This window comes from Brassica oleracea, chromosome C5 (assembly GCF_000695525.1).
Source record: "Brassica oleracea var. oleracea cultivar TO1000 chromosome C5, BOL, whole genome shotgun sequence".
In the NCBI taxonomy this organism is placed as follows: domain Eukaryota; kingdom Viridiplantae; phylum Streptophyta; class Magnoliopsida; order Brassicales; family Brassicaceae; genus Brassica; species Brassica oleracea.
In genome coordinates this window covers 18,126,795-18,135,042 of record NC_027752.1, presented here as the reverse complement: position 1 = coordinate 18,135,042, position 8,248 = coordinate 18,126,795, and the positions used below count along the sequence as shown (strand labels likewise).

The 8,248-nt window shown below is 39.5% G+C and overlaps 1 long non-coding RNA gene across 2 annotated transcripts; it reads right to left on the bottom strand.

Moving 5' to 3' along the window:
- On the bottom strand, positions 1-1,828 carry LOC106292907. Of its 2 annotated transcripts, XR_001260277.1 has the most exons (4): positions 1,044-1,828; positions 871-950; positions 534-778; positions 3-303 (listed from the first exon to the last, which is right to left on the bottom strand). It is a non-coding gene; the product is annotated as an uncharacterized LOC106292907 (long non-coding RNA). The 2 variants fall into 2 exon arrangements; XR_001260276.1 differs by having other exon boundaries at positions 1-778; positions 1,044-1,823.
- Positions 1,829-8,248: the final 6,420 nt, after the last annotated feature.

The following is an 8,248-nucleotide window of genomic DNA, read 5'->3' as shown; positions in this document are numbered from 1 at the left end:
TGGTCAAACATGTCATAATAAGTGACCATGCGAACGATATATCTGTATCAGCTATGCATGAACATTTCCTTTAAGACAATCAGATATTGTATTAGTCGTCCTAATGAGGGGAAGGGTGTCAAATCATGTGGACTTTTCTGGATTATCATGAAAATATCGAGAACTAACATGGATTTAAACATCATAGACCAAACTGATGTACTAAAACAAAAAGAAAAGATAACATCTCAATTTACAATTTGGCGCCTCTGCAGACCCTTGATTTGAGCTCTAACGATCTCTCTAGTTCTTGGCCTAGTTCTCCTGAATAGAAAGCACAAAAAAAATATGATTCAAAACACAGTCCCTGTCACAGTTTCTAGACTCTAAGCACATGCCAATTATCTACATTCCAGTATACAGGAAACAATGCCTCCTACACCAACAGTATTTTGGTTCCTTGGTCAGAAACATAAGCTAGATATAAGGATTTTAAAGGTTCAACATATTATCATTTTAAATGCAAATTCTAAAACACCAAAGAACGATGCTACCTCATTTAGCCCACCCTTAACAGGCACACCTTAATTCTCTCCTTTTCAACATTATATAGAGTAGAAGACACATATGTTTCTAAATGAGCTTCGATTAAATGCTTATTCGATTTATTTTTAGGAACAACTTCTGGTGGAGAGCCTTCACTGCAATCTACATATTCTTTCCACCGGAGTGACGAAAACTCATCTTCTCTCTACTGCACAAACCTCCCAGGTAACATTAGCTCACAGTTTATATAAACCTGCACACACTTGTATAAAAATGTTAGTTACTGAAACCGTCTCTTGTAAACAAACTAAATGAATCATATAGATCCGAAGTTTAAGGACATACATTAACTCGCGTTTGATGCAGTGGATCTATGCAATGAGTTTAGGTTTTGTGGACTCGTGTACGTTGCAGTGTTAGAGAAACTGTAAGAGACAAAAGTAGATAATAAGAGAGCTAAAAGCTATAAGTAGATAATTGTCAGCTATTATCTTTCTACCAACATCGCTTATGTGTACCTGGTTAGGACCGTTATCTTCAGGGGGTTGGTGGCCTTGGCTTGCGTAAGCAATACACATCATCTGAGTTTTCATAACTTGCAACGAATCCATGGCCTTACATGAACAGGTTCACAAAGTTATAAGTTAGTTTTGCAAGTAAATGTTTAAACTAAACTCTGAGATTGCTTGTGTTTTGAGCTGCCTCAACAGCGGCAGTTGCTGCTCTATCTTTGATCTCCACGTTAGACAATACTTGTCGAAGTTCATAGTTTGACGATGTAAGTGATCGGTGGTCTTCTCCATACCGCTTTCATGGTCGCTCAAGAGAAGCCCTTTTTCAAAATTGTCACTGTTCGTCCAAAATTGTCAACTCCAGAACAAAGGTATATTCAGTTTTCACCTTCCTTTGCTAACTTCTTCTCGAAGAGTCCGCCTTACTCTCCATGGCTCAGTCCGATCTAGCTTTGACCTTGGCTATCTCGCCGTTGAGCACAGTTGTTACAGCCGATGGCTTTTATCTATCTTCAGCTAGCCTCTAGACATCCGACCTTACCTGATCAAGCTCGTATCCGGTTCCATTGACCACACTGGCTTTTGCCTCTGTCCTCAGCGAATTCTGGTAAACCTCTTGTGCATTAGCTTCTCGGTGGGGGTGGTTTCTCCAGAAGTAGACGACGACTGGAGATTTGTATGTGGAAAGTTGAAAATATAGAGGGGAGGGGAGGTGAAACAAAACAGACATTGGAGAAGATGAAGTGAAAGAGTCGGGAGAAAGAAACCCTCCACGCTTTAAGTTGATACAGGTTTATTGGCATGAGCTAAGATTGGGCTGGATGGAAAATTTAAGAAAACCCACAGGGAAGCCCAGTCTAACTCAATAACAGTGACACTGCGATTTCCAACTTTCTGATTGGTTTATTTTTAAAAGGACGTGGACACTTTCTCCATTAATCTTATTCCTCTTTTATTAATTGTTTGATAATCAATAACTAACTAAAAGAATAATATGACATTTTTCTGCTAATTGGTTTTATAATCGTATGAGAAAAAGGGAATATATAACCCCTTTTTTTACCTAAATGTGTTACAAAAAAAAATTAAAATTGCTGACATAAGGTTCTTTCTGGGATGTAAGAGAAACCTTAGATGAATCATGGGTTTGGAGAGAACTTCTTAAACTAATGCCATTTGCAACACAATTTATTCGTATATAGAATTACATAATGGTCAATCCGTGATGTTTTGGTCTAACTATTGGCACCCTCAAAAAAGGCTTATAGATGTAACATAGGCTTTGAACATATAAAAAATTGGTATACAAAGAAATTAAGATTATTTGAAGTATTTGTGGACTTGGAATATCATAACCTCCATTATAGAATTATGTAACTAAATTGGAGAAGGTATGAGTAACAGGAAGAATTAGAAATCTAAATAAAATGTTTGTAATGAGATTCGACAAATATCATGTTCCAGAGTCAACATGCATTTATTTGGAGTGAAAGGGCGTATGATTTCTCTTTGTGGACGAGAAAATGACTCATTAAAAAGCTTGAGAGGCAGAAGTTAGAAAATTAATCTGAAAAAAATTGAATATGGATCTAGAGAAGTTTCTATGGCATGTTAATCTGGTTATAAGAAAAGGAAATTTTGCTTTCCTAATTGTTGGATCATTTGGAATTCAAGCTAGATATTCGTTAGATCAAGAAATTGAAAAAATGTTTTTTTATAGGACATATACCATTTAATCTTATAAGAAATCCAAGCTATCATTGGTTGGGAAAACATCATATTTGGACCTGCACTTTTATCCAATGCGACGATTCATACCCGCACATTTGCACTTACATACTTTCACTATTGTTTCATCAAATATGCATACCTGAAATATAAAAAAGGTTGTTAATTCATACATTGGAGCAAACAGTGTTGTTTAATCTGCAACGAGGATAAAAACGACGTTGTTTAAGAATGAGTTTGTGGGCAAATTTTTTTTAACCCAAAACGACTTTGTTTTAGATTAGAGCTTAAGATATCTGTTTCTTCTTCCTTTCTCTTCCCTGGCAGACTCAAGGTTCAAAGTAAAAACTTCAGTTTTTTAAAACACGAAGCTTTTTGATACCACTACCACTCAAATTACCCTAAGGAGTGATTTATACTCTCTCAAATAAGATGTCGAGTTGTAGTACTTAAGGATCGAATTCACAGGGAGCTAGGAAACCTAAGAAATCTAATATGATTTGTTAAGCTAGATGGTTTTAGAGATTTAAATGTAAATTGCAGTTTTTATATTGAACAAGTGTTTGTTCAATAGATTGATTGAGGTTTTGGTGCTTAAAAAGGAAATAGTTAGACTTAAGATTTTTATTCAGGAAACTTGAGATTATAATCCTACAGATGCCTAATGAGTTGCATGCATGATAATGTAAAACTCAACTACTTAGTCAACAAGTCTATCAGCTTTCGCATGTTTAGACTTGTCTACTAACTAGATCTAATGATCTCAACTATCGTATGTCGACCAATAGAAAGTATTGATCGATGATCCTATAGGGATATCGATCGATACACCTTTCGCTCCGTCGATCGATTATTCAATAATAATATCGATCGACGCGCTTCTAGTTAAGCTTTATGCTCGAGTTGAATGATAGCTTACTAAGCTCACTAGATCAGCTCTCGCCTTACTCATAGCAAGAAACTTAGCTCAGTTAGAATGTTTTCAGGATGAGAATGAAGCTCTCGCTTTTATCTATCAATCCTAGGGCAAGTTCTAGGTAGCTAATCTAGAGACAAGCATTAATGAACAATCCTAATGACAATTACCACAACTCAGCAATATATAGTTGGGGGCTAATCCCTCCTAACCTATTTAAACCCTAAAATCTAACAATGGAACTACTCAGACATGGCTAAGCAATTCATAACAACAGTTAGGTAAGAAAACTTCATTAGAATAGAAAATAAATATTAATGAAGTTCCAATCACAAATTATAACTTTGGATCTTCTCTCCAATCTATCAAAATCCTAGAAAACCTTGCTGTGAAAATAATAAAACAAGAAAGCACCTCATTGCCTCTAACATGACTTTGCCTCTAACATGGTGGAAAAACTTATATAATTAGGTTAAAACTCGTCAGGGGCAATCTTGTAAATTGGTGAAGACTTGGGCTTCAAATCGGCTGTGACCAAACATGCTTTCTGCGCGCTTCGCTGTCGATCGATGTCAAGATATGAACATCGATCGATTATTCCTCTCCAATATCGACCGATGGTCGAGCTCGATGGTCATCTCGGGTGCTTGCTCCAAATATCTCCAAAATGCTCCAAAATCATCACTTATCTCCAAATCACTCCTGATCTTATAAATATAATAAATAGACTCTATAATATTATAATTGTTAGTAAAAACACCTATAAACAATGGATAAAAATGGGTCAAATCCATGGTCTATCAACTACTCGATTGGCAGTTGGGCAGATGATCACCATCACGAAAGCTATGCAGTAGAAACATCAATATATGAGCCAGGAGCAGATGAACTACATGAATGTTTCACATATGAGGAACTTCTAGACATGCAAAGACGCGAAGAAACAGATCAACATCGATCAAATACTGCTTGGGGAAGAACACGATACACGCATCCGATCGATAGAGCACACCGTCCATCGATCGACATAATTCCTTCAACATCAATCGACATAAATCCTTCAACATCGATCGACAACCTCTCTAAACGAATAACCACTGTAAGCGAAAGAGATAAATTTAATAACGAGTATCTAACTCCAAACGAATTTGGTATTTTCAGGGGCCCAGATGGCCACGCAAGAGAAATAGACGGATGGCCACGAATTTGGTATTCGCATCCTGAAAATATTATAATAGATTTATGTTTCTTGCTATGAGCAAGGCGAGAGCTGATCTAGTGAGCTTAGTAAGCATTGATTCAACATGCGCATAAAGGTTGACTAGAGCGCGTCGATCGATATCACACTTGAATAATCGATCGACGGTGTAAAAGGTGTATCGATCGATATCACTATAGGATTATCGATCGACACTTTCTATTGATCAAAATAACGAAAATTGAGATCATTAGATCTAGTTAATAGACAAGTCAATACATGCAAGAGCTGATTGACTTGTTGATCAAGTAGTTGAGCTTTACATTATCATGCATGCAACTCATTAGGCATCTGTAGGATTATAATCCCAAGTTTCCTGAATAAAAACCCTAAGTTTAGCTATTTCCTTTTTAAGCACCAAAACCTCAAACCTGCTATTAAACAAATACTTGTTCAATATAAAAACTACAATTTACATTTAAAAACTCTAAAAACATTCTTGCTTAACAAATCATATTAGATTTCTTAGGTTCCCTAGCTCCTTGTGAATTTGATCCCTAAGGACTACAACTCGACCTCTTATTTGAGAGAGTATAAATCACTCCTTAGGGTAATTTGAGTGGTATCAGTAGTCTCCCTCTCTCACTTGATTCACTTCCGCGTCGATCGATGAGTAGTTGGCGATGTCGGTCGATGCTCGTTTCTGGTTTCTCTAAGGAGGTTGAGTATCGATCGATGGTGAGCCAGGTATGTCGATTGATGGTGCATTCCTTTTCCAAGAGGAATGATGTAGAGGTGTATCCTCCTAATCAAGGATGGCTTTGTACTCAGTAGCTCGTTCATCCTCAAAGTCTTCATCATACTCTTCTGTATGCATGTGTTGTCTGGTGTATGCGGCAATTGTGGGGTTGTAGTAGTCGTTCTCCCAATCTTCTGGACTATTGTCGACTGATTCTTCATGTGGTGTGTCGGTCGATTTCTGATGGCCACTATCGATCGATGTTGCTGTGTGAGTCTCGATCGATGCTGAGTAGTCTGTCTCGTACTCGGCTCCAGAGTGGCAAGCTGCAATGATTCATGGATCATTGATTCTTCTGGAGCACATTTTTGGCTTCTTGACTAGAATGGGGTCACAGTGGGCATTAAGATCTATGAGTGTTAGACACAACTGGTTGGTTTGCAAGTTGCACACTGCTCCCACAGTTGACAAGAAGGCTCTCCCAAGTAGAAGAGAAGAGTTCCAGTTTGGATTGATGTCCAAGACATGAAAATCAACTGGAACTAGGGCATTACCAATCTGCACCTCTAGGTCTCTCACAATTCCTCCTGAGTTCCTCTGGGAACAATCCATAAAAGTGAACAATTCACGTGAAGGCTCCACCTGCAGACCCAGATGGTCTGCCATAACCCTACGTAGGATGCTGACTGATGCTCCTGTGTCGCACAAGGCATGTGGAAATTCAATACCCTTCACCGTGCATGGTCAAATTTCCCAGGATCACTCTTCTTCTTCTTCAATGTAATCCTCATTCTCATCTTTTCTCTAGCTTCATAGAACATTCTCTTGATGTCTTCTTCTTTCTCCCTTGTCTCTCTGAAGAACATCCACAATCTGTGAGTATAATAAGCCTCTTCGAATGGCTTATCTAGAGGAATCCTGAAAACTCTCTTTCAGAAATTTTCCTTTTCTTTTTCATTAGCCCCCCTCTTCAGATGTTTTGCCACTTTTTCCTTTCTTCTCCTTAGGGTTCTTCCAGTAGGAACCCTATCCTCTTCCATAGGATCTTCTCCATCATCTGAAGGGTCCTGACAGTCTCTGGTGGGTTTTCTGAAGGTTTGGGTTTGGGCCTGAGCGCATTAAGACGTGCAACATCTATCTTTGGCATATGCACTCGGTAGGTAATAAGTGCTCGTCGATCGATGGGCGCTGGAGGTTGTCCATCGATATTGACATCTCTTTGTCGAGCGATAGTAGATTCTCCATGTTGCTCGATGGAGGTATCAGCTCGTCGAGCGATTCTTACTTTATCAGGGCTGGGCGGATGTGGGTGTTTCCCTGCGAACTCCTCGTGAGTCAGAATCCTCACGGCATTGCAAGATGCGGTTGACTCCGTTGGTGTCATCGGTCGATGCTCTAGCGATCCTATCAATCGATTTAGACTGGCCGACGTCGATCGATGTTCGAAGTCTGGCGTCGATCGACACCAATGCGATCCGCCGAAACTCATCAAACTTTCTACTTCGAAATCTCTTTCTTGCAGCTTCTCTTCCTTCACCACTTGCAAAAAATCATCCTCAATGATGGCATTCACGTGGTGTTTCATCAAATCATCCCCTACCCTTCTTGTCGAGGCCTCCTGCCTCTTGACAGCATCTCCTGTCTGCACAACCTACATCTCCAGTTTCTTCACATGAGTGCTCAAAGTCTAAAACTTCGTGTTCGGGTTGGTGTAGACAGAATCAATCTTCCCATTGAAGTCCACTGTCATTCGCTGATGTGTCTCAAGAACCCTAGTTAGTAGACAAGTCTAAGCATCTCTTCAATCTTGCTCTCTTGAGTAGGCGGCGGTGGCTTCTGGTAGTAGAAACTTCCATAATTCCTGTTGTTGCTGTAGTTGCTGTAGGGTTTCTGGTACTGCGAATTCTGGTTGAAATTACCCTTATTTGCATAGGAATTTCTGTTTCTACCCTGGTTTCCAGAACCTTGGAATCCAGTTCCACCAATGTAGTTCACCTCTTCTTCTTCCTCTGCTCTACCCTCTGTGTCTACAGCTTCTGCATCTTCAACCAAGCAGACCTGCTTCCTGAGAAGCTTGTGAACACTGTCCAGCTTTGCCTTCACCTCATCCATCTGATCATTCGCAAGGATGGTGGCAGACTTTTTCTTCTCAAAATCAGTGTTCTTGGTGTTGTTGCTAGATGCTAGGTTTTCAATCACCTTCACTCCCTCTTCTGGATTCCTGGTGTTGAAGTTTCCATTGCTGGAAGCATCAAGAGCCATCTGGTACTGCACCGCGATGCCTCTGTAAAAAGTACTGAGCAGTTGTACTTCATTGAATCCATGGTGTGGACAGTCTCTCTGATAAGACTTGAATCTGATCCAAAAGCCTCTGAATGATTCTGCAGACCCCTGAGAGAAGGTAGCGATCTTGCTCCTCAAGTATTCAACACGTGCTTTATCAAAGAAATTTCATAAGAATGCATTCTTGATGTCGCTCCAGGATGTTAAAGATCCTGGTGGTAGCTGCTTAAGCCAATGCGAAGCTTCTCCAGCAAGAGAGAACTTGAAGAGCTTGCATAGGAGATAGTCCTCATGGACTCCCTTGACTTTAATAGAAGATATCAGATCCTCGAACCTCTCCAGATGGT